The sequence below is a fragment of the Cebidichthys violaceus genome, unplaced genomic scaffold (assembly GCF_023349555.1).
Source record: "Cebidichthys violaceus isolate CVI_PGR_0920_01 unplaced genomic scaffold, fCebVio1.0.p SCAF_2, whole genome shotgun sequence".
Classification (NCBI taxonomy): Eukaryota; Metazoa; Chordata; class Actinopteri; order Perciformes; family Stichaeidae; genus Cebidichthys; species Cebidichthys violaceus.
Window position 1 is genome coordinate 15,111,456 of NW_027176372.1, and position 27,003 is coordinate 15,138,458.

The following is a 27,003-nucleotide window of genomic DNA, read 5'->3' on the forward strand; positions in this document are numbered from 1 at the left end:
AGATTCAGGACTGAAGAGCTGGCAAATCTTTCATAGTGCAGCTTCCATTCAAGAGGTGATTAAAGGAAGTCTGCTGTACTTTTAGGCTACTTCCAAATGAAAAACATCTTCTCTTCTGTTACTGATGTCGTAGTGACTTCAAAGTATAACCAGTTTCATTGTGCTCATCAGCTAGGTAACACTGATTATTGATCAACACATGCTCATGTGATCATATTTCAAGAGAAAGGGTTAAACTGAAATCCTCCCCCGCCTGTTTCCCTTGTATCCAGTTGCAGAGTCTGTGTCTTGCCTTGTGTTTAGTGGGACACCGAGGTAAAGTCATCGCCCTCTTTGTCTTAATGAGTCGTGTGACCCTATCCCCTCTATCATGTGATGTGGATGAGACAGCCAAAGCTATGTTGAAGAACAGCTTTGTCTTAGATTTAGCCGTTCTGTAATCAAAATCACCATCCTCACGAGTCACAAGGTCAGGGGACATATAGGTGTACTATTACCTCCCAGCTGCTTTGTGTTTCTTATCAACATATTATGTTCTTAGAATGGTTGCTTCTGTTGATGTGGTACACTGTGACATTAGTTCTGATTTGTGCACAATGTATGTGTTCCCCTACAAAAAATATATTTCATACTCATTCATTTGTTGTCCCTAAACTATGTTTCCTAAAAGCTAGCTATTAGTTTCCAATGTAATCTAATCTGAATTGTAACGAAATATTCCCTTCAAAATATAATGAAAATATCAAATAACGGTATAGTTAATTTATCTCGAGTATCATAAGGTTACTATGAGTACTAACATTCTACTTGTACTAATATAGGGATACTGGAGTGATATATTTATTTATTATTATAGGCCAAAGCCATTTCCTTTAGATGTAATACACAATTGTACAGATTTACACTGCAAAATGTAAACATTGTTGCATAGGCGCTTGTTGTGTAATCTGCATGGTGTGGTGACTAATCAAAACCATCACGACTATCCCTGGACTCCTGTTGCCAAGAAATAGGAATCGGGAATCACATAAAAACTTTCAGGATTATCCTAGTATCATGCACTGCACAATTTAATTCCGATAAAGCATTGCCACACAGACACATTTCATCAGGGCTATAATCTCACTACTCGATAACACGGATGCAGATAAACCCGCACACGAATATGATCGCACGGTGATTTCTTTGAGGAGTTGTGTGTAGCGCATGTATGCGCATATCAGACAAAAAAAAATGTGCTGTGCTGGCGCCTCCTGTTGACAGTTATGGGCCACTGCCGGTGCACTGAGCTGCAAAAAGAGAGGGGCATTCTCAGATTTCCCGATTTCTCCCAGCCGAGTCCGCTGTGCCGCTTCCACATCACGGTCGACAGCAAACCGAGACGACGACGACGACGCCGCGCGCCCCGCGCTTCAACCCTGCATTCATTCCCCCAACTGGACCGCGTAGTCCCAGAACCACCTAACCGCAAACAAGGTGAGTACATCGGCACAACGCGAGTCACAGCGCGGTGTTTTTTTCGCACATTCGGTAGGCTAACGTACACGACCGAGAGCCCCGCCGCTCGGTCTCCCAGGCCAGGCTAGTGAAACATTGTCTGGCGCAGACGGAGAATGAGGCCAGTTTTTCGGCCTGACTACCTCCTGACTGGAAACATAAAGCCCCGGCGACATGGCGGAGGGTCGGGTTCAGCTCTCAGCCCATCCGCACACGGCTGCAGAGAAAAGGACGGTGTTTGTGATGTGGGTCGGGTCGAAGTTTGTGCTCGGGATAGAGCTGTGTCCGGCTGCCTCGGTCTGTGATTTAACGTGGGAATTCCTTTATCCAGCCGGATACCGTAACGCAGCCCCGGCACCAGCTACGCGAGGAACTTGTTTTTGTAACTTTGTAGCGGCTGCGATGTGCAGAGTATGTATCAAATGCTCGCCTCAAGTTAGCTTTTACTGTTTGGCATACAAGGTAGGCGACTTGAGCACAAATGTTACAGTCCCTCGCAATGGAAAAGGCCAAACGATTTTGTGTGCAAATTATAATTAAAGGTCGATACGACTGTCTGCCACCTAATCTAATAGCACTGCACATGACAGAGGAGGATAAAAGATCACCATGGGAATGCGGCGACCGCTTTAACATTATTCAATTTGTCCAAATGGTTTCGGGGAACTTGGGTTAATTATCAGCAGTGATTACAGGCTCTGTGTTATGACAGATGATGCATCAGGCTATTATGAAGCTACCTGTAGGAATCACGCAGGCTGGCTGCTACTAATATTGCTCCTCAGTAAAATTTCAAAACTATTTTTTCCAAACCATAAAGTCTGTTTGTGGGGGGAAAAACAAAAAAAGCTGACTTTGCCATATCATTCTCCTTCCAAAACCTGTCAACAAATATGCACCCAGATGTAAGTGTTTTGATATGTTTATAAGTGAATAGTGGCTGTTGCACAATGCACCAGTAATAGTGTCTTAATTAAGATCTGCCTTCTACTGTGTGAGGCTGCTTTGTTACCCTTTGTTGTGCATCTCCACCATCATCTGCATCTGTTAAATACTAAAAAAAAAAAAACACTTGACTCTGCTCTGTAGCAAAAAGGGGCAGTCCAGACCTGCCTGAAATCTGTTGCCTTGGGGTTTGTGCGCGTGCAAGCGTGCACCTATGAGAGTAGGAGAATGACTCACGTTCTGAATGTATTTGGCAAAGTCATAAGGACTTTCCCTGCATTTTGCCTCTGCTTCAGCACACATTCTTGTATCTGAAAAGTGCTGTCCTTCTGGTTTTATGTATCATGAGATTTATTTGACTAATGCTTCACATTTTTTTGCTATTCCCAAGCCATGTGTTGTTTATCACATGTTATACCCATCATTTGAAAAAAAAAAAAATGTAGGGCTTATTCCATTTGTAGATTAGATAAAAAAAAAAATAAATAAAAAAAAAAAAGTGTGGTTGCCGTCATTTGTTTGTCAAATTTGTGGAGAGCTGAATCTTAAGTTGCGCTCTATTTATCAGTGCCAACTGTTTGTCTGGTTGTTCTAACCCTCCATCTGACTGCTCCCACTGGCTGCCAAACATGCTGTGATCTAGCGCTTTCAGTTGATGAAGGCTGCCACTGCTGCCGCAGCCATTTGATCATATATCAGCATCTCTTCACTTAGATATGCCTGTGAAACGCTGCAACTGAGTTACAATGCCTACACACCGAGGTTGATAAAATACTGTGGGCCTGACAGTATATGACAGATCGCGTCACCAAACGGTGTTTGGCCGTTTATCAGAATGAGACATGATCACAGACAATTTGTCATTTTAGATTTTAGGCTTGAATGGGGAAGAGTAAGAAGAATTATTGTTGTCAGTCATAGCTCTGAGTGCTTTGCTGCGGTTTATCTCCACACTGAGGAGGATGTACGTTTTAATTGTGGGGAAGTAACTATGCCATCACATTTAATGCTTTACACAAGGTAACTGTTGGGAACTTCAGTGCTTAACAACTTGCCATCGCTTGTATTTTTCCATGTCAGTGCCCCTTGTATCCACACTCAGTGTGTGTGTGTGAGGGGGGGGGCAGACCTCTCTTTAGACTGGGGCTGAAGCCAGGCATCTTTCCAAAACTCAAGTCCCCCCCCAACCCTCTCTGCTGGGTATAAGCACTGCTTTGTGCCACAGCACTGCTCCCTATGGTTCTTATTCATTTACTACTACAACACCACTGGCTCTGCTACATACTGGAATCTACAATTGGAAGTGTACCCAAAACAGCCTGCTGTTTGACAGACAAACTCAGATGTTTCCTCATTAAGTCAAGCTTTGGGATTAATACACCAGAATGCAGGAGGAAGATTTGCACTATTGCAGCCTGTAAGTTTGTATTGAAGTGCCCGTTTTCTGCCTGGAATGTGGCTGCGGCACGTCGTTGGCTTAGGCTGTGCTATCGTGAGGGGTACTGGAGAGCAGGAGCGGAGTAAATACATTTCAAACGGCACAGCACAACCGAGTATTAGCAAATGATCCGATAGCATCTGTAATCCTCGGGAAAACCTGGAGAGTTGTTTTTTTGAATAGTGTTAGCCTCCATCAGATAGTTGGCAGGCACCGGGGGTGTCCACATGTGTGACTGGCTGGCTAGGCTAGCAGCGCGGCTGAACGCTACAGTATGCAGGCAGATCAGATTACTGAACGATTAGCCATGGCCTCCTATCCTCGGCCCAGGGAAATTATTTTCCACTGTCATAATTCCCTAGACTGAATTACGCAGGCCAGTGACTCAGAGATACTCAATACTACAGGCCCGAGTCCTGCCCTGCATAACAGTTGCTCTCTGGAGAGGGGGAGATGTGGTTGCACTATTGTCGCACCGGAGGACAAAATAGTTACTTAATTGGAATTTCTAGTTGTGCTCAAGCGGGACAAGCAGTGAGACCCAGCATTAAATGGAGCAGAGGGTTAGCGCCACTGGGATGTATATACCGTTTTGGTTGGGCCCTAGACATGGAAGGAGGCAGCAGACAGCTGGAAAACAGTCACAGAACTGTAAACTGTCCCTCACACGTCCTTCTATTGTGAGACGTGCGTCAAAAATGTGAGCACATGTCAGATGGGCGCTGAGGCGGTGTAAATCAAGCAGGCCTTTAGTGAATGGAAAGACAGACGAAAGGAGAGAGGGAAAAGTGGGAGAGGCTAGCTGGGAGAGGTAAGACCATGTTTTCAAGGTGCCTACCCCCTGAGGCAGGAATCCGATACATTCCAGAGGTTCCTGTATCCAGACGAATAATGGTGACCAGGGTGTAGCGTTTCATCCGATGACACATGATGGGCGCGTAAGTGCTGGGAAAGTAAGCGCTATGTCATAGGCGGAGAGGTAGGCAGCTCTGGTCTGCCTGAGGGGTCGGGAAATGCGCCAGAAGAACAGGACAGGTTGTGTGAGATATGGATTTAGCCCCAGCACAGGACAGCATGTTTTTTTTTTAATAGGTCCTCTAGTTATCACACCCACGCCCACTCGCCAGCATTTAGACGTAGACGTGTTCATCATTTTAGGCGACACTCTGATCCACAGGAAGTTGCAACGAACGGCACCGTAGGAAAACTCTTAATCGTCTTTTGCACATTAAACTCTGTTATATTCTGATTAGGCCCGTAGAGGCTGCTAAACTGGTGCTTAAATGACTTCTGACCAAAAAAGTCATTAGATTCTCCTCTGCTACCCTCCAGACAAGTTGGGGCATGAAGCCGCTTTCTTAAGAATTGTGTGACATTGCTCTTCATGTACTTAAGACTCAGATCAACACCTGTGATGACACGGTATCAAGAACCAAATCTAGTCGAGTTTTCCGCCCCAGGAATATGTTTCTTGCCGGCTCCTAAGCTAAAGGCTATTTATATCGCAGACACAGGAAAAATTCCCTGTTTTATTTAGTGGTCAAAAAAAAAACAAGCTTTCGGGTGTTAATGGACTTCACCTCAGCCTTTCCGGCGGACCCTCAGGGTACAGCGCGTTCATGCACTCGACGAGGGAGCTCTTGGCTCTAGCCTGTTAATGAAGCCGTTTGTAGAGATGGAGAGATGCAGTAATGGCAACGCACCTCTTCACTGCGGGATATTCTAACCCTGTCCTCATCATAAGTGCTATCAGTCATCGGATATGATTTAGATTTGTTTTTCTCTGTCCATAGAGCCAGTTGGAAGGCTTTTCAGAGATACCTGTTTGTGTTGCCTTGAGGCATGCTTATAATTCATATTGAGGATCTTTGAGCATGCTGTATTGGGGTCAAGGTTTTGTACTCGTACTAGGAGAACAGGAAATCTGCGATAAAGACTGTGCTGTGTAAATGTTAAGACATTAGCCGTAAGTCATTGGACCTATGGCTTTGTGCTAAAGGCTCACTGATGTGAGCACGGAGGGCAGGCAGGTGGACGGGAGGGGGAGGAGGGTTGGGGGGGGGGGGGGTCTGTATGTTTACCCAGTTGTCTGGTGGCCTCGTTGGTTCTGGCTGCACCACAGATCTCACACACACATACCAGAGCTTACGTGTGTACGCCCACAGTCAGGCATGCCTCAGGTCGATTACCATGCACATGGTATGTAAGTGGAAAGTGTAAACCGTTTTGTTTTCCATTGAGAAAAACGCTGTTTATAATAGGATTCTTAGTGTAATATTTCAACTGATATCTGGCGTCATTTTTATTGCACATTATAAATGGTACCTTGCTGAAAAATACTTAAGTAATATGCACATGTATGATGTAAACGGCTAAATAATCAGTATATATTATATTATATTATATTATATTATAATATATTTCATATCAACACTAACTTTATTAGGGACACCTAGCTGGAATGGATGTAAAAACACCTTCAGACAAACTGATTGCAGAGCTGTTAGTTGACAGCATAGTGTTTAGTCAGTGTCCCCATCTCCTTAACAAGTGTAGCTGACTTTGCTTCGACTGTTTGACCGTTTTTCCCGAAAGCTTATACAAGACCACAGCGGCGGCCCCGATGCTGTCAGGAAGACCGTGTTCGTTGTTTGCATACTAGAGTTTGTGTTTACAGCGATGTCATGGTAAGCAGGGATATTGCTGGAAAGTGAGGAGTGAACACCTACACAAGGTCAAGGTTTCAGTTTTCTTTTGTGAGCATGCCGTGATGATGGAGAGTGTTGTTAGCCAGGACAAAATAGAAACGGGCACGTCTGTGACACGGCCTTGAGATCAGACCAGGTCGGAGCTTCGCTTTAGCGGGACATCTGGTGCCCCTGTGCTCTTCACTCTTCTCTCTCTCCCCTGTCTCTTAGACCTCAAAGCAGACCAAGCCACCACACCACACCACACCACACAGCAAGTCATCTGGTGTTCAGTCGGCTCCCATCTGTGAGTGACTTCACTGCAAACAAAGCATTGCAGGCATGCAAGCGGCCTCCGCTGCATCTAAACAACTCGGCTCCTGCTATCTAGCTCAAGCTTTGGGTGGAAACTATGAGTGCATTGCCGGGATTATGGGTCATCTCCATTTCAATTCATTAAACTGCATTGAGGCATTGAGAATCCACCGTAACAAACTGACCACAGCTGATGGCATACCTCTTCTCCATTTTGAATTGCTGAGGTGGAAAGAATTGTAATGGTGCCGACCCGAGGTTTAGCTGCTGGCAGCTCCAAGCGTACCCCTCCACTGATCCGAGGCGGTGCCGAGTCTGCCCATCCTGCTGTCTCTCATCCATCCTGTGTGTGTGGGGGGGTGTATGTATGTATGTGTGTGTGTGTGTGCGCCTGCGCCTGTCACTGTCTGTGCAGGACAGGTGTTGGCAACCCTGAGGTCAGTCCAGATGCAGCTGGGAGCATCTAGACAGGAGAACGGCTGGAGACTGCAAATGACAGCAGGATGAATGAGCTTTGTTTTGGCCAGTTACATTCAGAGCGTGCAGCTTCGAACGGGGTCAGTTGTGATGGTCAGGTGGTGTAACGGCTGGGAGCTCTCAGCGGGACGCACTGCAGCCGCAAAGCATTTGAGGCTCGGTGGCTGTTTGGGTGAAGAAGCTAAACTAAAGGAGCCAAAGTGCGACATGCAAGCCTGCAAACACAAACACCACCCTACCCCCTCTGTGAAGTGTTAAGTGGCCGGATATGTTGGGTGAATGGGACACAGGTGTCCGGGCCACGCTGTGTGTGCCTGGCCAGAGGTCCGTGTTTGTTTTCTCTCCGTAATGGCCCCCAACTCTCTGCTGCGGCGCCACTAGAGCTCATTGGCTCTCAATGGGCCGGGGTGGAGGCCCCCCCCCCCCCCCCTCATTCTTTTTTTTTTTTTTTCTTCTTCTTCTACGGATTGACTGAGCAGTGGATGAACTTGAGTCACCAATTTGATAATGAAATTCAAGACATCCCAAACACAACGCTGAGGCTACACACTGACCACACACTGGTGATTTTTTTAGATTCCTCTTTCTTCCTTTTATTCTTCCCTTTATCCCCCCTTTGCCTCTGATCTACTCCAGCAAAGTAGGCGTTTGAAGTTGTCAAGACTCTGGCTTTACTGTTGAGTCCTCCAAAGTGCTTGTGTGACAGGTGGAGGAGAGCTGGAGGGGAGTAATGTGACTCCCACATAGTCCACTGTCTCCATCCTCCACGCCCTTGTCTCCCACTTGCCTCCTGCACACAGGCGTCGTCTCTGGTGATGTCACTGCGCCGAGTTCCCCTTTGTTGAGGAACAGCCTAAAGGTGCGCCATGGGTTATGAGGGAGGCGCCCACACTGCCACCATAACCCCATACTGTGCCTCCCCGGGGAGCACAGCAGGGCGAGGTAATGGGCTGTTAACCCCTCAGCAACCTCCATGTTTGGACGTCGGGCCGTCAGCAGTGGCCACTATCACCACCCTGATCTGATTGTTTGAGTAAACCTGTGGCCTCTCCAGATGGCCCGGCCCCTGAGCTGGTTTATGATAACCATATAGTTAATATCTGGCCCACATAACGCTCTAACCCTTCCCCCCCACCTCCACTCCCCACAGACTCTGCTGCTCTCATTTCTCGCTGCCACCCTCTGTGCTATTGTCTCTTATGCCTTCTCCTGAGTACCCCTGTTTTTATTTCTTCATTTCACTCATCTTTTTAAATTCCAGAATCCATTTCTTTTGTCCCCAGGCACAACGGGTGAAGGCTAGAGACGGTGTAGCAAATTAAATTTGGTCTCCCTCTTACGCTCCCCTTGGACGTGGGCATGATGGAACAGTCGAAGGAGAACAGGAGCAAAGAAATCTGGAGGAAAAAGCCCATTTCCCATGCATTACCGTCTCTTTCCTCGGGGTCTATAGTGGAGTAACACCAACACCTCTATCGCCTTTTTTCCCGTCTTTCATTTTCTTTTCCTTGCCCCCCCCCCACGTCTCGCTCTCGCTGCTGCTGTTCCTTCTCACGCAGCCTAACCTGAAGGTCTCTCTGCTCTTGCTACTACCGCTAACACAACCTGACCCAGTTTATTAGTTTGGGTCTAGTGAATCATTAATCGAGGTTATCTAACTGTTCCTGTAATGATTCCGCTGTGACTTGTGTGTGTCGGAGCTTCTCTGCGTTCAGAACCGATCAAGCCTCGTGCTTCTTGTTCTACACATTTGCGCTCTATCATAACCATCTTGCAAAAAAACCCGAAAAAAAACATCGACCCTCAAGCTAGACTATATGTTTAATAGGTGTGCCATGCACTGTAATATGTCATTGTGTCAGAGCACAATACGAGGACTAAGTGCACTGAATGCAAATTAATCTTGTAGGATGGCAGCAGCTGAATAGAGTGTGGTTTTGGGGAAAGGAGGGGAGCAAAGGGAGGGACAGAAGGAGGGCTAATAGTGGCGACAGAGAGGAGAGGGAGAGAAAAGAGCATGTGAGAAGGAGGAGGAGGGCTGTGGGATGTAGTCATCGCCAGGCCCATTCATCATGCAATGCCTGCTGGGATGCACCGGGGTCAGTCCCGCACAACACAATTACAGCCTGTTCTGGTGTGTTGTGCTCAGCACCACTGTGTTCCGACTATGTTCCGTTGTCTTTTGTTAGATTCCCTCTGTTCTAGCTCTCTTGTTTTCCTCTCTGCTCTGTGGTGTGCGCTTGTGTTCAGTGGCAGATCTCTTCTTTTTGAACTCGCTGCTCGAGCAATCACTAAATGATCTGCGGCAGGTTCTTTGAGCAAAACATCTCAATTAGCTGAGCATTTGTTGTGTTTTTGTTCGCGTCTTTGAGTCTTAAACTGTCTCTTTTGTCTTTTGCAATTACTCGCCACAATTATTTTTTTGCTCATGTGGCGTGTAGCCTCTTGCCGGGCTGCTGTATACCAGCCATTGCGCAGCCGACGTCCTTCATCCACATCTGAATCGCAGCCGCGAGCTTGATTCTTGTGATTGACGGGCCTGGTTAGCATGGGTGTGAGATGTTAGTAAGCATGTTGTTTACCCTGCCCGCCTGACAGTCCTCTATGGTTCTACAGATGTTTCCAGAAAGCTGTAAATATCCGCTGTGTGCCAGTTGACAGCGTATCCGATGATAAGGATGTCTATGTCTTTCTGTGCCTGGCTAGCTGAAAAAAAAAAAAAAAGTTTTCCCTGCCAGGAAACCTTTTGAGGTGGTCTGAAGGTTTAAATGAAAACATCATGCAAGGATCCAGCAACATCAACCATTGAAGATGATCCAGATATGCGTGTGTTCACATCATAGCACAACGCAGGACGTTATGTTGTTGTGGTGGCATCTGTTTCTTGGCTGAAAAACAAAACATGAGAGACGGCATAGATCGCCCCTTTATATAGATGGATGATCTGATTTCATCTTGGAGCACCTTGCTGCTTATATTTAGATTTAACCATTTGATGCTTTAAGGAAAAAACCTTATATTAAGTCCGCCATTTTCTTAAAGACCCAGTGAGTATTTTCTTTTGGATAATAATATGTATGATAGGTATAATCAGTGTTTACACAATTAAAAAGAAATTACCATTTGTTTCTCTAGTGATTGTGATTAAAAAGATATAATACCGTGGCTGCAACTAACAACAATTATTTTGATTATTAAATAATCTGATCATCATTTTCTCAATTAATTTGTTTGGTTGGTAAAAAAAAATGTTCCCTAACCCCAAGTTGATATCTTCAACTATTTCCAATCACCAGTTCAAAACCTCCAAATTTCATATGCAACACATATTTCACATTTAAGAAACTGGAATCATGAACCGTTTGGCAATTTTGCTTGAAAAATGACTTCAATTAATTATCAAAATTGCTGTCGTTATTAGTTGTTAGCAACTAATTGATTTCAATTAATACACAATATGTAATATACTATACTTTATGATGTTAACAACATGAATCAGATCAGATTGAGTGGCTGTCGAGTGTGTTTTGTGTGCGCCTTGTTGCTTAATGAGTTCTAGGTCCCAGCTCTGTGTTCAGATGTTTAATGATGGGCTGCTAGTCTTTGGTTTACTTTTGGATGACAAATTCTGCCTTTTAATAAATGACATCATTAGTACAACTAGTCATATTTTGTAATATATCAAGCTGATTATGGTGAAATATTAAGCAACTCAAGTTGCTTTTTGTTTCTTTTTTCAGTATTATTCTTTCTAAGCCACATACTGTATGTAATTTTGATGATGAACCTGCCAAAAACAAATCCTTGAAATGACAAATACTCAGTGTTCTTCTACAATTTTATTCTTGGCATAAACAAGCGGTTTAATAAACAGCATTTGGGCCGTGGGGAGCTGTGGGTTTTTGTTAGTCTCCGAGCGAAACGATTTCCAGTAGTTGCTGAAGGATTTCTCGTAACGGAACAGAATGCACCCAAAGGGCCCAGAAGTTCATGCGCTCTCGAAGGATGCATTGGGTGGTGGCTTGGCTGACGAGAACTAATAGGAAGCCCAAAGACTGAAAGAATGACAAATCTTGGCCAGGATATGCAACCGTTTAAAAGTATGTAGCATCTGGAAACAATCTGAAACAATGGATTGTCTTAAGCAGGCTCCATGTCGAATCGTAGGGATGCTTCTCCTTCCTGACTTCCTTGAGTTTCGGCCTCCTGAGACGAACTTGGGAAGGAGTTGGCTGACACGGAGAGATTGACTTGGCATTCTTTGATTTGATATTCATCTTAAAACTCTGCACTGAACCTCGCACGTACTCAAAAACTTTCGGTGGAATGGCAGAATGAGGGTAAAATCATATCCTCATTCCAGTCATGTCAGCTGTGGATAGCCTGGGCTTCTGGATTCTTACTGAATGATATCACTTAAATACAGTATAAAGGTCTAACCCTGATCTGAAAGATTCATATACCCCTTATAAAGGATAAAGTCAATAACATATGTGTTAATATAATTGAATACAACACACACAAGTTATTGGCACCATTAAGGCCGACAGCAACTGCTCGGCTCTAATCAACAGATAAGCCAAGTGTCTTTTAATTTGAAGTGGCCTTTCTCCATAACCTCTAAACATGGCCGTTTTGTATAATGTTGGACGAGTTCTAACAGCATCTCTTGGCCTCAGTCTGGGTTGCCAAGAACACCTGCTCAGCGCCTCCCCAACCTGCAGACGCAGCGGCTCGTCTGTCGTCGAGTTGTCTTTTGTGTGGCCTAATGAAGCCGGGGAGATGTGACGACATGCCTCGCGTTTCACTCTTCACCTAATTGTGTTGATGTGGAGGCTGATATTAGTGTGGCGGTGGTTAATCTTCCCAGCGAGAGGAAATGGCGGAGCCATCAAGGGATACGACACAGCTAATTAGACTTGTGTACGCTTCTATGTGTGTGAGGGGAGAGGTGGGGGTGAAGTGAGACGGAGCGAGAAAAGAAAATTGCTTGTTTCTCTTTTCTTTTCTTTTTTGGATGTTTTTTAATTTTTATTTATTGATTGAATGGGCACTGAAAGTTACTTCGAAATCCTATCTTGCATGCGTGTTGAAATCTTTTGAATGTCATGCCGCTAAATGACAGCATCCGCTTTCTGATGAGGGACAACTGGGGGAAAACCTTAACATTCATTACAGCCTGACATTTTACCCACTCCACAGAACACCATCATGGAGAGTCTGGAATTAAAGTCATCTGAAGTTGCACACAGAGCAAATGGCCTACCGGTACAATAATGCTGTTTTTGGCTTCACCCTCCCCCGAGAAACGCTGTTAGTAGTTTTGACTGATTAGGGCCTGAAGCCACCGGCTCTCAATAAAACAGGAGACAAAGCTTCAACTCTTGCTGCTGGAAAATCAGGAGCAATGAATTAGTGATAAAGGTATTAAAGACAACACCATTAGACGGTCTGTCGGGGAGGAGGCGGACCCGCTTTTCCTTGCAATTTGCAGAGTAGGTCATTTGTAGTCTAAAGGAATACAAGTGAAATGCTTAAGATTTCGTTTTCATTTTCTCTTTGCATCTTTTTCTCTCTCCTTCTGGCTACCAGTGACGGTAGTGCTCGCTTTATCTTTGCCGCACCGTCCTAATGTGACCTGGAAGTCCTCTTGTGAGGAGCGGTCAATGGTTCTGCCGTTCAGCTCGATATGACCTGATCGCTCTGGGTGGGAGGATCCAATAATATATGAAGATTATGTTGCGTGCTGTCACGCCCCACTTGGGTCGAGAAGTACTAGGCCAGCAATCACTTTTTTGCAAAGTCATACAGTGATTTTTTTATTTATTTATTTATTTTCCAAAGAACGCCTGAGGCCTTGTTTGATTTTGTTTTTGTATTCCGACCTATTGCCAATGACATCCACACCGCTCATGCCCCATATTGACCATTAGCACACACGGTACACGTATCCGTCAGGCTGATAGTGACACTGTTTGCCACATTGCCCGCCGCCCGGTCCGTCTCTGTTAGTGGAGGGAGCTCAGTCCTGTCACCTGAGGGATAAAGTGTATGCTGGAAACTTGTATCCTCCGAGGTATGCAGGGCAGATGCAGACCCTCCGTTGGTTCAGCTGTTGTGCCCCGTGCCGACAGCGTCTCTGTTGTTGGAGGCGTTGTAGAGCTGGGCGAGATATTTATGGTTTGCTTTTGCTGTGAGGTTTTCATGCCTCTTTAAATCACAATTTAGAGTCATGGTGGTCCATTTGTGTTGCTTATACCGTCTCATTTCAACTTCGAGGACTTGTTGTGTCGTCTATTCCACATCAAAGACAACAACATGTTCCCAAACAGTATGCCTTTCACCTCTTTAATGACATATGTTCTAAGACTCTGGTCGGTGGTTGTGGTTTTGTTTGACATGGTGGCTTCAGGTCAGCCCACTTGAACTGCTGGCAGTAGTGTGACAATTTTTTTCCAGTGCTCAAAGCTCTCAAAACCTTCTGACCAGAAACTAATAAGCAAAATATTTTTTTTTTTTGCCCACACGCACTGTACTCAAAATCAAACTGTACAAACTGTGCAACAACTCTACTTCATTACAAAAACAACAGGATCAAATTGAGAAACTACAAATTATTGTCAATTTTACATTTATTTATTAAACTGGTATTTCAGGAAGTTTTAAGGGCAGTTTTCCCCTGATCCCTAAGAGAGCAAAGGTTAAACTTGTAGTCCTGAGGAAACGGGTTGCCTTTACCTTTTCATTACGGCAAAGCGAATGCGTCGTGTTTCTAGTGGCTGAGCTGTGTCTCAGAGGTCACTTGCTCTCATCAGGTGGTGTGGTACTAGATGACGAGTGCTTCGGATAGAGACGACCGTCTCGGTGACCTCAGCGGGATGTTCACAACCGCCTCTGAACTCTCCCTCACCTGCTTCCATTATAATAGCCCGTGACAGTGAGCAAAGTAATGGGAGGTTACACGTTTTTGTCTGAGATTCGCTCTCTCTCTCTCTCTCTCTCTCTCTCTCTCTCTCTCTCTCTCTCTCTCTCTCTCTCTCGCTCTCGCTCTCGCTCTCTCGCTCTCTTTCTCTCTCAAAACGTCACCTTTCCGCAGCCTCGCCCAATCGGTTGATGCGACGGTGACTTCACCCTTTTCATAATGGGATCCAACCTTCCTTCCCGTCCCTCTTTGCTCTCATCAGCTGCTTTCTCTAATTAGATGAGGGTGATTTCAATAAAGTTACTGTCGTCCTCACTCCATTAGTTATATTAACACTCGGATTCCTGCCCCGGAGTCGTCTATCTATCCTCCGTCTTTCACCAGGAGGAGGGGGGGGGGGGAGGCAGGCAATGCTCTTCTTTTCATGGATCTGTGTAACCTAGTTACTGAGGCCCAGCAGGGGAGGCCAATCAATTAATGAACAAAGGAGCCCGCTCACTGAGAAGCGGCGCGAGTCTGGGACTATAAACGGGGCGCTCCCAAAACATGGTCGCTGTCAGTTCAGTGCTCATCTGATGGATGTTGTTTTGCTTTGTTGTTTTGCGCGCGTCTTATGAGTCCTCTTTCAGAGGAGCCTAAAAGCCAGTGGATACTGCTGCGGTACCCGTTCAAACACTCTACCAGCCAATGTCCAGGTGTCTCTTATGGGGAATTAGTAGTGAAAGAACTAAAGGAGGAAGTGAGCATGGAGCGGGCAGCCTGCTTGTTTAAAATACTTTGAAAAGGGCCCGGAGGACCATTTGGACACTGTCACAAGTTTGTTTTATATTATTTCATTTTTAGCTTTCTTTTGCTTTGAGTGGTCTGGAGTAATACCCTTGCTTATTCTCTGACCACCTCTTATATCTTTGAGAGGGATTGTGTATAAAGATTGTATAGCCAACAAAAGGAAAAAAATAAATTTGATAAAAGATGATGAACAGTGAAAGAAAAAGATGGATTTGAACATTTTGAATCATTATGTTTCATCATAATTGAGATGCGAGTAAATGGACTGTGGCATTTTCTGCCACTGTGTTGTGAAAAGGCTGGAAATGAAACCTGGAGCAGAGCTAACAAATTAGGTATGTGCCGTGGTCGAAGGTTAAACGTCCATATTCAGTGATTCTGATCAGTCTCCCATGGCAACAGGCAGATTTGGATGGACAGGCCTCCTCTTTTGTCCACCTGTGCTCTCCCACTATCTTTCACCACTTTCTCATCCTTCTGCCTCTTTTCATCCCATTGAATCCTCATTTTCTTCCCCACATCCCTCAGTTCCACCCCTCATTCTCTCTTATCTTTTTCTCTCTCTCTCTCTCTCTCTCTCTCTCTCTCTCTCTCTCTCTCTCTCTCTCCAGCCTCCCGGTATCTCTGTCATCCCCTTTTTTTTCTTAATCCGGCTATTCGTCCCTAGTGTTCCCCTCCCTGGAGTTTCCAGCTCCGTCTCCCTGTGTGTGAGATCAGGGAGCAGGCTGTTGTAACAAGCTGTTGAATAATGTAAGCAGCGCAGGGCTATAGGCCAGAGTTTCAGTTAACCCTTTGATCTCTGATCACACAGTGGGTGAGGCGTGCACATCATAAATGACAGCTCGACAGCAGGGCGAAGCAGCCCGAAGGCCTTTTTTGCTTCCGTCTTCCTCCAACCTCTACCTAAAGGCTAAAGTCCCCCCATCCGGTCCCATTGTCACGACCTTTGTAAGCAGGAACACAGTGAGCGTTCCTATCCTTTTGTTATTCAAACACTGATGTATAATTAAAGGGTTAGAAAAGGCGATGCTGAATAATTGATATTGGAGCAAAGATGTCGTGGCATCCTGAACTTTTATCGTACTCTGTATTTTTACCTGCAGTGCAGATAAAAGATTCACCAGTTTGCTTTTCCTTCTGGTCGTCTAGTTCAGGCACCGAGCCGTCTTCTCTGACAAAGGAGCTATTATCATGATTTCATTCATCCTTATTTCACCTGCGTGTACACTGCGAAGTGTCAAAACACAAGGCAGTGGGCTGTAGAACAGTCCTATTAAATCCTCAACAACAGTCAAGTTTGTGCGTGTGTTACCAGTTTGTATCAATTAACTGACAGAGTTGTGCATTTTCAATCTAAAAAAAAAAAAAAGTGTAGCCAGCACACAAGGTCTCATTAACCCTTTGTAATCGATACAGATTCCCCTCTCCTTAAGTGCTTCTAGTTAACTTTAGAGCCTCGTATCCTGAGGCTAGGGTGTATTGATCTGCTGGACCGATTGGAAGTTTCCCTTCAGGAGGTGAAGGATAGCGGTGGGACTGGGGATGTTTTGGCAAGAGAGGAGAAGGAGTGGGTTCTTCATGGCTGGATCAGTTTACCACTTCCTACCCCCACACACACCTGTTACTGCTAACGGGGGGGGGGAACACCCCACCAATCTGTGTTTGGGAGTGTGTATCTCTGTGTGTGTGTGTGTGTGTGTGTGTGTGTGTGTGTGTGTGTGTGTGTGTGTGTGTGTGTGTGTGTGTGTGTGTGAGAGAACACCAGTGGAAATGGCTTTGTGTGCTCAGGAGAGCAAATGGCTGAGAGGCGTAGCAAATGAGAAATGTGTTACATATGGTTTATGGTGACGGCGTGTGGTTGAACCGCATTGGCTTTGGCAGCTGCCGGCTGGTTATAGATGGGTGGCGGGAGACAGATTTTCGATTTTATAAGGCTAAAGCGCTACATGACAGTCTGCTTTTCAGTTTGGGTGTTTGGACCCATAGCCCCATCGCCGAGCCGCATGCACCCAGCAACGTGTGTGTGTGTGTGTGTGTGTGTGTGTGTGTGTGTGTGTGTGTGTGTGGTACAATGCTCCACAGTGATATTTAATCCATAACTCTGACAGGCTTTCCTTGAACTGACGGGGGAAAAGCATCACTCTCTTCCCACATAACACACGCCTCTCTCTCTCCTGCTCCCCACTGGCCTGTTTCCCTCGCTAAAAAAATAATGTAATATTGGTTTCATCTCAAAGTGTTGTGTTCCATGGAAATCCACTATTTATGCAGCACTGTCGAGGCTTGACCCACAGCTACCCCCTCTCTGTAAACTGGTGTGTGTGTGTGTGTGTGTGTGTGTGTGTGTGTGTGTGTGTGTCTGTGTGTGCGCGTTTGGTGACACGGTAGGATACACAGCAGCTGTAGAGGCGGCAGCGAAGAGAGGAAATGGGAAGAGCCAGCACAGTAGACAGAGCCCAGATAGACCTGTCAGCTCCGTGACACCCACACATGCCTCACCCTCTGGTCCAGGACGAGAACAGAGGAAGGGAAAGCAGCCTGGATGGCGACAGGTAGAGCGCTTCAGCGAGGGGCTGAAATAGACCCGGAGTCTCGACCAGCTGCAGAGTTAGGACTAGCAGGGAAAGGGATAACGGTGAGCGGCGGCGGAGACGTGTTTATTATGAGGAACACGAGGAGAGGAGACCTGGAAGGTACACTGCCTAATTATTCCTAAGTGTTCCCCCTCATTTGACTTTTCAAAATGAATATATTGAAAAAAGCTTATTTTATGACACTGATAAAAACGGACAAATATAAAACACAAGATAGTGATTGAAAAAGTTTTTATTTTTATCTCAGGTTAATAATTGGTAGTTAAAGTCTGGCAGCAATTACAAGCTTATGGCTGTGGGGATAGGTCTGTATCAGCACATATATTAACAGGCTCTGTCACGTTTCATGAACTGTGAGTTTAAAGTCCTGCAGCTAATAATACCGTATTGGAGGTCTGGACCCTGTCACTTTGGGACATTACCATTGTCGTGTTTAAGCCATTCCTGTGCAGCTTTTGGCCCTTGTTTGGGATTGACTTCTCATGAGTCAGTCCTCTGTCAAACTTTAGCAAGTTTATCCCGTTGGTTTGTGCTGTATTTTGTTTGACCCTCTTCAACTCTTCCAGGTCGTGCTGCAGAGAAGCATCTCCAATGCACGCATCGCATTTTTGTCTCATTGCACTATTCAACCTACTTCATTTTTTGTTTCAAATGCTCCCACATGCCTTTTGGCAAACACTAGCTGAGGTGTCATGTGAGTTATTTTTAACAGTGGCATTCTCTTTACCGATGTGCTGTAAAACTGTGGCTGCTTAATCCCCCAGGCAGCAGTTTTTGAATGCACAGTGGCCTCTCAGTGGCCTTCACACTAGTGTCCTTTAATGCAGAGAGATGCTCAGTTTTCTTTTTTTCAGGAAGGCCTTCTCTTGGCAAAAAGAACAGCTGTGACAGATTCAGTCCTTCTTTAATGGCTGACCTTACTGTACTACAAGGGATATTTCAACATCTGTTTCCTTGTATTTATTTAGAACAGTCCTTTCACCTCGTAATGTAGTTTTTGACAGGATAATGTCAGTGTTACATCATCCAGATACAGGTGTATTTAACATTTTCACGCCTTAATTACACACACAGCTCTGCTCTCAATGCATTATGCCCCTTCTGAATACTGTAATCACTGGTTATGTGTTATTAAAGCAGTCATAATTTTTTACAATTTTCAGTTATTAACATATATAGAGCTGATACTGTACACAACAATGCCTTCCCATCGTTACGTTTGTCATAGAATTGCATCTGTGTTGAGGCATCTTATATTTGTTGATCAATTTGTAGTTTTTAAAGAAAAAATCTGTTGAATTGATGGCCTACAAACAGCAGAGACAGTCTAAGGGGGTGAATACTGCCACGTTGGATTACAGGGGAGTGTGGCAGAGCTGTGGTTGTTTAAAAAAAAAGAAAAAAAGAATGAGGCACAAACTATGAGTGAGAGAGAAGAGAAAAGTCGGCGCTTAGCTTCAGTTTCAAAAAACAAACATGGGTTGTAATAGGATTCATGACCGGGGCTACAATTGGGAGTGTAATTATTGTTATTGCGATAAACCAATCATGAGGCTGGGTATTTCTCTGCAGTTGGAGTTGTCACACATTTATTGCCTGCAATTACTGCGACGGGGCCACGTGTCAAGTGTGCACTGTTTGTTTATGTAAAACATACAGTGCACATTCAGCCCTCTAGACAAGCTTCTTCTGCAATCCATTTATCTGTTGTTCTTGATTGGTCTTTGAAAGCAAACCGCTGATTATGAGCACGTTTCCATGCAGGAGGAACAATCCTATCCATTTTGATCTCGCAGGCAAAAATATGGGCAGCACAACACAATCTCATCTCTTGTGTCAGCTATTCTTTCCGCACCGTGATATTCCCATGGGAACGCATTTGTGCTGCGCGAATCACAGTCGGATCAGTGCGGGCTGTTTCTTATCTGGACATGAAAGAAGGGAAGATGGAAGAGGGAGGTGTTAAAAAAAAAAAAAAGAAAGGAAAAAGGGGGAGAGGGAAAGAGGAGGCGAGAGACAGGGCCCCCTTGGGAATGATAATACCTGATATTTACTGGGCGGCCTAGCTCATCATCATTTCACGAGCAGGTATTGTACTTATCCCTATTACACTCCGAGATACATGCTCCGCTCTGCAGTTTCCCCCTCAGATTGATTGGGCAGATTAGACAGTTATATTGTTTATGTGTGTGCCACAGCCCGTGTTACAGCATGCCTGGGGATTTTATGATTAGTTTGATAGTTTTCTCTTATTCATCTGCGGTCATCACAAGCGCGGTTATTGTTGTTGTTGTTGTTGTTATTGTTTTGATAGCATCTCTGGTTCAAGACAGGTCAGCAAATTTGTTATTGCTGTTCCGCTGCAGGTGTAAAAGTCTTAATAAAGCTGTTGTGCTTTAGTCAGAGATCCTGTGCAGCTCAGGAAAGCTTCTTCTCAGCTGAATAGGCAGTTGATTTGATCAGCAGACCCTGCAGTACGAAACCACACTGACGAGCACTGTTATCTCGACATGCCCCTTCCCCTCCGAGCCCCCCGAACTCACACATTCACTCGCACACAGACGCGCCTTATCCACAAGCACTATGGCTTTCACCTCTGAGTGATGTCCATTGTCCGTATAAGGAGAGACCCATTACGAAAACCCGGGTCCCAATGGAGACATTGTGCTGCCCGCCATGCTCCCTTGTCCTTCAGCAGCGTCCTGAGATGACAGAAGATAAACAATGTGAACAAACAGTCACTCCCACCAGCATTGATCCGGCTCCCGTGCCCCCCCCCCCTCTCACCAACAACGCCACATTGATTCCACCTACACTCAATTTATATGAAAGCCCCCGTGCCCCACCTCCCCTTTCTTCTAGGACTGACAAAAATGATGAATGACCAACTCCTTCCTCCCTCTGCCACCACCTCCCTGTGCCTCGCGTTGGCTGTCGGAGGCACTACAAGCCTATTTCTCCTCTCAGAGATCCAATAGACTGAGGGGCCCCCCTTTCCTCCGAAGTGTAGCTTTTTTTTTTTTTTTTTTTTTGGAGCGAACAGTGTGGGGGTTATTCATTGCCTCAGGTCCTTCCTATAATTCCACACAAAAACATGGCCACTGCCGTAATTTCAAGCCTGCACGACATCCATATGCACGACGTCAAACCATCAAAGGAGACCAGTGAAGGAAATGATTATGCATTTCGATTGCACACACCGTGGGACCTCCTCTCCCGTGGCTTCTGGCTAATAGTCTGCGATGCCACTCAAAGATGAAATCATATGCAGAGCCTCCAAAGTGGGGTCAATTATTTCTCTTTCTCTGATTAATCCGTCCACTTTGTAGTCGCATGGATGAGATTGCAGTTAATTTAGACATGACACCGTTCTTGTTTGGAGCTGTCGTCATTTGTGAACGATAACGGCTCGGCTGTCCGTCCTAATGGGAGTTTCGGCTTCCTGCAGTATTTTCCTATGTACAGGTCTGCAGTATACAAATGATGTCTTCCATGGGCTGTTTTGTTGTTTTTTTATTGTACAGATCCAGTGTCCCCATGCTTGTAAATGGGGCACACGGTGTCTATAAATAGATATACTGTGGTAGCGAGCTGCCAGTGGTTATCAGCATGAGGGGGTGGGGTGGGGGGGGTGGTATATGTGCATGCGGTGCCTTTTTTTATGTGCTGCGTCGAGGTGATCGAGGCTATTGATGAAGGTGTTGGTTCCGCTCTCGCCACTCTACACCACCACCCAGAGGAGCAATACCGTTCAGGAAAGTCTCCATTTCACATCTCTGCACCGTTCCCTAATGACCCTTCCTCGCTTTGTCTCCGCCTCGCCACAGTTTTCCCATGGCTCCCTCCCACAACTCATCCACACTGCTTTTCACGCGGCGAGGTAATCCATTTTACAGTTTCCTGCCGCTCTCAGAGCGCTCCTGCTTGAAATCCCCGATCTAAAGAGGACGGGAGGTTTGGGAGCCTGTTCTAAGATGAAAAAGACTCTGAGAGCGTCATGTATATTTTATTATTCACCCTGTGTTTTTATTCATGTTGGTCCTAATCGTCCCCACATAATATGAATGTGTGAAGATGCCATTATGCCAGTGCCTGCGCAGGTTTTCTTCATGGAGGATGATATCAGTGTTGATGGGATCTGACATGATCTCCTGCTAATGGATGTCTAAGGGTGGGATCTTGCTCCGTCAATGTATAGTACAGCAGTGGTACAGAAATGCCCAAATTCTCTCTAATTGTCAATGAACACACTTTAGCTGTCGTCCCATTCTCTTCATAATTGCTCTTAGGAAAAGATTGCACTCCCTTGTCTGGTTTTGAAGATGAGTCTCTGCCTCTTTGTCCCATTACTGTGTCAACGAATAACATTGCAATCATTTCAATTACGACAGCGCTGGGGCCGAGGTCTCCAAGTAGGGCCTTGAGATGTAATTGGAGGGGCACGGGCGAATCGAGGAAAGGCATTTTTCTTCTGTGAAATTGCCTCAGTCTTGGGGACAGTAAATTGAGGTGGAGAAAAATGATGTGATAATTCAGCCGCATGGTTTGGTAGGGGGGGGAAATGTTCTGAAAGTCACTTTCTAGAGAATTGGAAAGCAAAACTACATTTCCCTCCCGAGTCCTCTGTCCTTCACGCAGTGGCATGAAATGAATTGATGAGACAGAGGGAGAGGGAAGTGTCGGTGTAAATGTTTGCAGCTAGAATGAAGCTGCCTGCTTGTGCATTCAGATTGGCTGAGGGGTGGGAGGCTCAGGCTGGAGTAAAAATGCGGCGCCGTGTTCCACGCTATTTCATGGCCTAAGCCTTTAATCGCAGCAGCAGCCACAATGGATGCATAAAATGGAATTCAAATTTCAGATTGATTGATTCTATATTGATGAATGCCAAGGCTGGCTTAAGGAAAGGAAGAAAGAAAAAAACTGTGACTTTTTAAATGTAACCTTTATAAGAAGGCGAGTCCTTGCTCCCTATCATGTGACTGTTTGTCGCTTTAGATGTGCTTCAAAAGAAATATGAAAATGTGTGCTTTTTTTAAGTTTAATCTCTGGCATGAAAGGGTAGGAGGCTCCATGCAAATAAAGAAATTTGCTTTAGCTTTGCTTCTTGCTGCATGTGGTGGAGAATTCCAGCACAGTGGTCTTGTAGCACCATTTTGTAACAAAGCGAGGAGTAGAGATGCATCGCATTTCGACCTCTTCTCTCCATACAATGTTCACTCCTCGCCTTCATCTCTCTAGTCTATTGTGTCTAGTTTCCTAATCCCTTCAAGGCATCTCTCACAGTAACAGAGCTGACATAAGCACATTTGTTACTGTTTGCAGTGTCGTGATTAACAGGATTACAGATTGGGGATTACATCGGCGTCATTCTTACCCATTCTTAACCTTGACCCATGCCCCCGTGTACAATTCAAACGGTCCGACCAAAGTTGTTTTTTGTCTTCTGTGAGGCCTGAGTGTTTGCTCAAAAGCTCAGCAATATTTGTTCAGGAATAAAACAAAACACACACGCTTTGTCGTTGGATGATTTGTACTCGGCTAATGAGTCTCTCGGGTCCATCGCTGTGATGGAGCCACTGTGGTAAATGCAAATCAATACAAAGACACAGACAAAAAAAAAAGTGACAACAGTAGCCTTTTGATGAGCGTCCTATGGATTACCGCCCTCCCTCTATTTCCTGTTGCACAGTTTCTCCTGCGTTTCCATGGAGAACGTGTGGTTGCCAAGGTCTGTGGTGATTGAACACAGAGGGTCATCGTTTATTTCTGTCAGTCAGGGGCGAGGGGATGGATCGGGGAGAGTGGAAGGGCAGCGGGGGGAGAAGGGGCAGAAGGGGGAGAACTGTTGGGTCCTGAGGGGCTTGGAGGGTCCAGCTCTCCTCTTTTAAAAGTTTATTTGTCGAAGGGATCACCCACGGCTAGTCTGACTCTGCTCGACGGTGTTAATGTACTGACTCTCCTCACAAGCCCTGGGACACTTGGTCGTATTCACACTTTAGGAGAAGTGCAACAGCAGTGTCAGGGAGGGAGGGGGGGGTGCACAGGACGTGCGAGGCTACATATGGCCAACCTTAGCGTTGTTTATCCAGAGAGTTGTTACAGCTGAGGACCAGGCTCCGTCCCCCTGTTCCTCATCGTCTCTCATTAATCTAGCAGCATGGTGCTGGCCTGCTTCCCATGATGTAGAGGGAGCAGGTTTTAGTGACCACCCACCCTGAGGAAAAGCATTAGTCTGTCCTCTCGACCGTCACCTGCCGTTGTTTATGCCTCCACTTCATTCTGTCACCATCTTTCAGCTGCTATAAAATAACGAGGGGACTATTTTAATTGATGTTTTCAAAGCCCTGAGATTGATGGTCGCCTCGGGGGGGAATTTATCGCTCATTTCTCCCGCCAATCTGTTTTGTTTTTTTTCTCGAGGTTTAGTAGTTGATCATCTTGTCTTTCCCCTATGCTCGTTTCCACTCATGTTACTGCTCTTTTTTTTCCCCCTCTTATTGGTCCGTCTGCCACCTCCATTTAGTCCACATGTGCTGATACTGAGCTCATATTCAGTCTGAGCTCTTTCCATCTTTGGGATTGAAAAGATTGGCTATCAGATACGCATTAGTCTCCATCTGCCTCTCCCTTTATGCATGAGTTAAGACACTGACTCTCTTTGGCAGACTCGGGTCTCTACGCACCTTTTGGCTGCTCTCTACCTTGTGTATGTGTCTGCTGGCTACACCTCTCATCAGCTGAACATGAAATATTCATGTTCTCGTTTCTTCCTCTACATTTTTGCATCAATTACCGCGGAGGGAGATGTTTGCGGTCGTATCTTGGCTTCTTCTGAGGTGCACATAGCACAGAAAGTAGAAGACACATTAAGTAAGATGGTGCAGACGTTTGAGATCCATTAGCCATTATTCTCTTATGTCAGTGCTATATCCTCGTCTCCATTATAGTCTAATGTATTGTGCTCTATTTAGCTGGCCCGATCTCAAAGCTGTAGTTTCACACTCGAGGCCTTGAGCTTTCCATCTATTTGTGTCGGCGGCTCTCTTACTCCCCCTCTCAGGCTGTCACATTCTCTCCCTCCCTCCCTTCCTTCGGTTGTAGCTCGCTCAGTCTGAAGGTCAACATTGGGAGGCGGTCATCACCTCTGCGGATTGGGCAAGAAGTGAGGTTTTCTGCGCCTCTACTATGTTTGTGGCGTGTCACCACTTAATCTGCTCTCAAGCCCTTTTCAGCAGTGTCATTAAAGTCACGGCAGAGCTCATTGTCTGTCTCCCTGCAGACGGAGATAACGTCGGATTAATCATTAACAGAAAATAACTTCAAGATTTCCTTTTTCCTAAAGACTGGAGCCTGGTGATATGCGTTTGAAATCATTATTGAATTATTAATAACGTTATTTTACTATTTCAATATACAACACGTCTCATACATGTGCACAAGGGAGACGTTACTTATTCATGTTGGGATGGTTTCACACCCTTTCACTGATGTGCAGGGTGCGGTAGTGGTGGGCAAAGAAATGCAGCAATGCACCAGCAAAGACCGTGAAGAAAAACACCAAAGAGAACAAATGTATGTCAAAGATGCAAACTGCGCTTTGGTAAGAAACACTGAATGTAATAACAAAGAGAATCCTTTTTGTTTTTGACCATTGCTTGAACAAAACAAGCAGTTTGGAAACATGTGACTTTTACATTTTTCCAGACTTGTTATAGTTTGAACTAACAATTTATTAAAAGAAAAATACAGATTATGTTGAATTATTGCCCAACTAGAATTTGGTGATGAGAAATTTCATCATTGGAAGTTTTAATTAATTTCTGTATTTTCTATATTGCCAAACTTTTCCCAAAAGACCTAAAAAAAAAAATACTCGGTGTCGTGTTTAAAGTCGTCCCCTCTTCTGCTTCACTGTTTCCAGCAGCAGTCACTTCCTGTGGCTAATCATTCTTTGATATGCCATGACACAAACCCCGGCTCCCTCAGAAACAAACAAGGCATCGTGAGGATCTTCAAGCGACCAGGGCTGTTGGTTTTTGTCTGCTCGGCTGCGATACATTCTCTGAACGCCCACTGTTTTTTCACGGCCTCTCTTTACATTTACTCCCCGTAAAGAGGGAACTTGGACACGACTCAGAGAAAAGTGTGATTTCTTCCACTGCACTCGCGGGGAGATTTAAGGCGTCCTGTTAAGCTTAGCTGGAAGGCTGGAGGGGAAGAGCTACTCGCCACAATGCTGACCTTGATAACATTAAAGGGACACTATATGGGCTGTATTTTTCACAAGGAAATACTGTGTTTATATGAACGATAACTTCAATAATTAAAGGATCGTCTAATAGGGAAATCTGTTAGAAACAATGTATGGAATGACCTGTAGTTTATCTCCTTTTGTGGAAAAAAATCAATTGCAGCCCATAGGGTCCATTGTGCTGAGCACAGTATGGCCACTCTTGTATTTTTAATGTTACTCACCTTTAATTAAAGCTTGGTTTTATAGTGTTACTAATAAACCCTTTGATGGCATTATCAAATCCATTTTATGTCTGATTTGTGTCTGATGAGTCTTGATGGGTTTTGGTGGTCACTGTTTAATGCCTTTGGGTTGAGAGGGTTGTGACTCCACTCTAATGTGGTATCTAGGGTTTTATAAAGGGTTGTGTGTGCGTGTGTGCGTGTGCACCTCTATAGTTCTCCAGCTTAATGGACGGAGCATTTCCATGCAAAGGTAATGATGCTCCATGTCATTTCTCCAACAAGCCTCTAAATGGAGAAATGATGTATTTGTAAGCGACGGGTTCACACCGTTCTCCTTCCACGTTGTGTACTTTTCTCACTCGGCGTGATGGGGATTGGCTAAAGGGCTGGTGTATTATGATAGGTCTGCAGAGGATATGGGGATGTATATTGAGTGTGATGAGGGCTTTTCTCCCGGAGTAATGGATCCTACTGTTGCCAGGTCTGTCTGTCACTGTCATCCACTCCTCTGCTCTTGGATCGCTTCCCTTCTGTCAGCTTGCTTTTCTCCCTTCTCCTGCACTCCATTTTGGTCTGGATACTGTTGAGGATTTGAGGGAAATAGAAGGCGAGTGTCCCCTGCGGGTGATGGCTTCACTTGTATGCAGTCGCACAGTCCTACTGGACTGAACTGGGGATTGGCTCGCCTCGAGGCTTTGTTGTCACTCACTTTCTGCCTATTGATTGTGTGGAGGCTGCGTGAGCAAGTGTATTTTTTATTTGTTTGTGTTTTTGTGTGTGTGTGTGTGTGTGTGTGTGTGTGTGTGTGTGTGTGTGTGTGTGTGTGTGTGTGTGTGTGTGTGTGTGTGTGTGCGCGTGTGT

At 45.3% G+C, this 27,003-nt stretch overlaps 1 protein-coding gene across 1 annotated transcript in view; it reads left to right on the plus strand.

Annotated features, from left to right (window-relative positions):
* The first annotated feature begins 1,250 nt into the window (after window positions 1–1,250).
* ndst1b (N-deacetylase/N-sulfotransferase (heparan glucosaminyl) 1b) overlaps window positions 1,251–27,003 on the plus strand; it is a 39,000-nt gene continuing 13,247 nt past the window's right edge. Inside the window, exon 1 of the mRNA XM_068714655.1 lies at window positions 1,251–1,476. The gene's annotated coding sequence lies outside the window, so the exon portion shown is untranslated. The remainder of the gene's footprint in view (window positions 1,477–27,003) is intronic.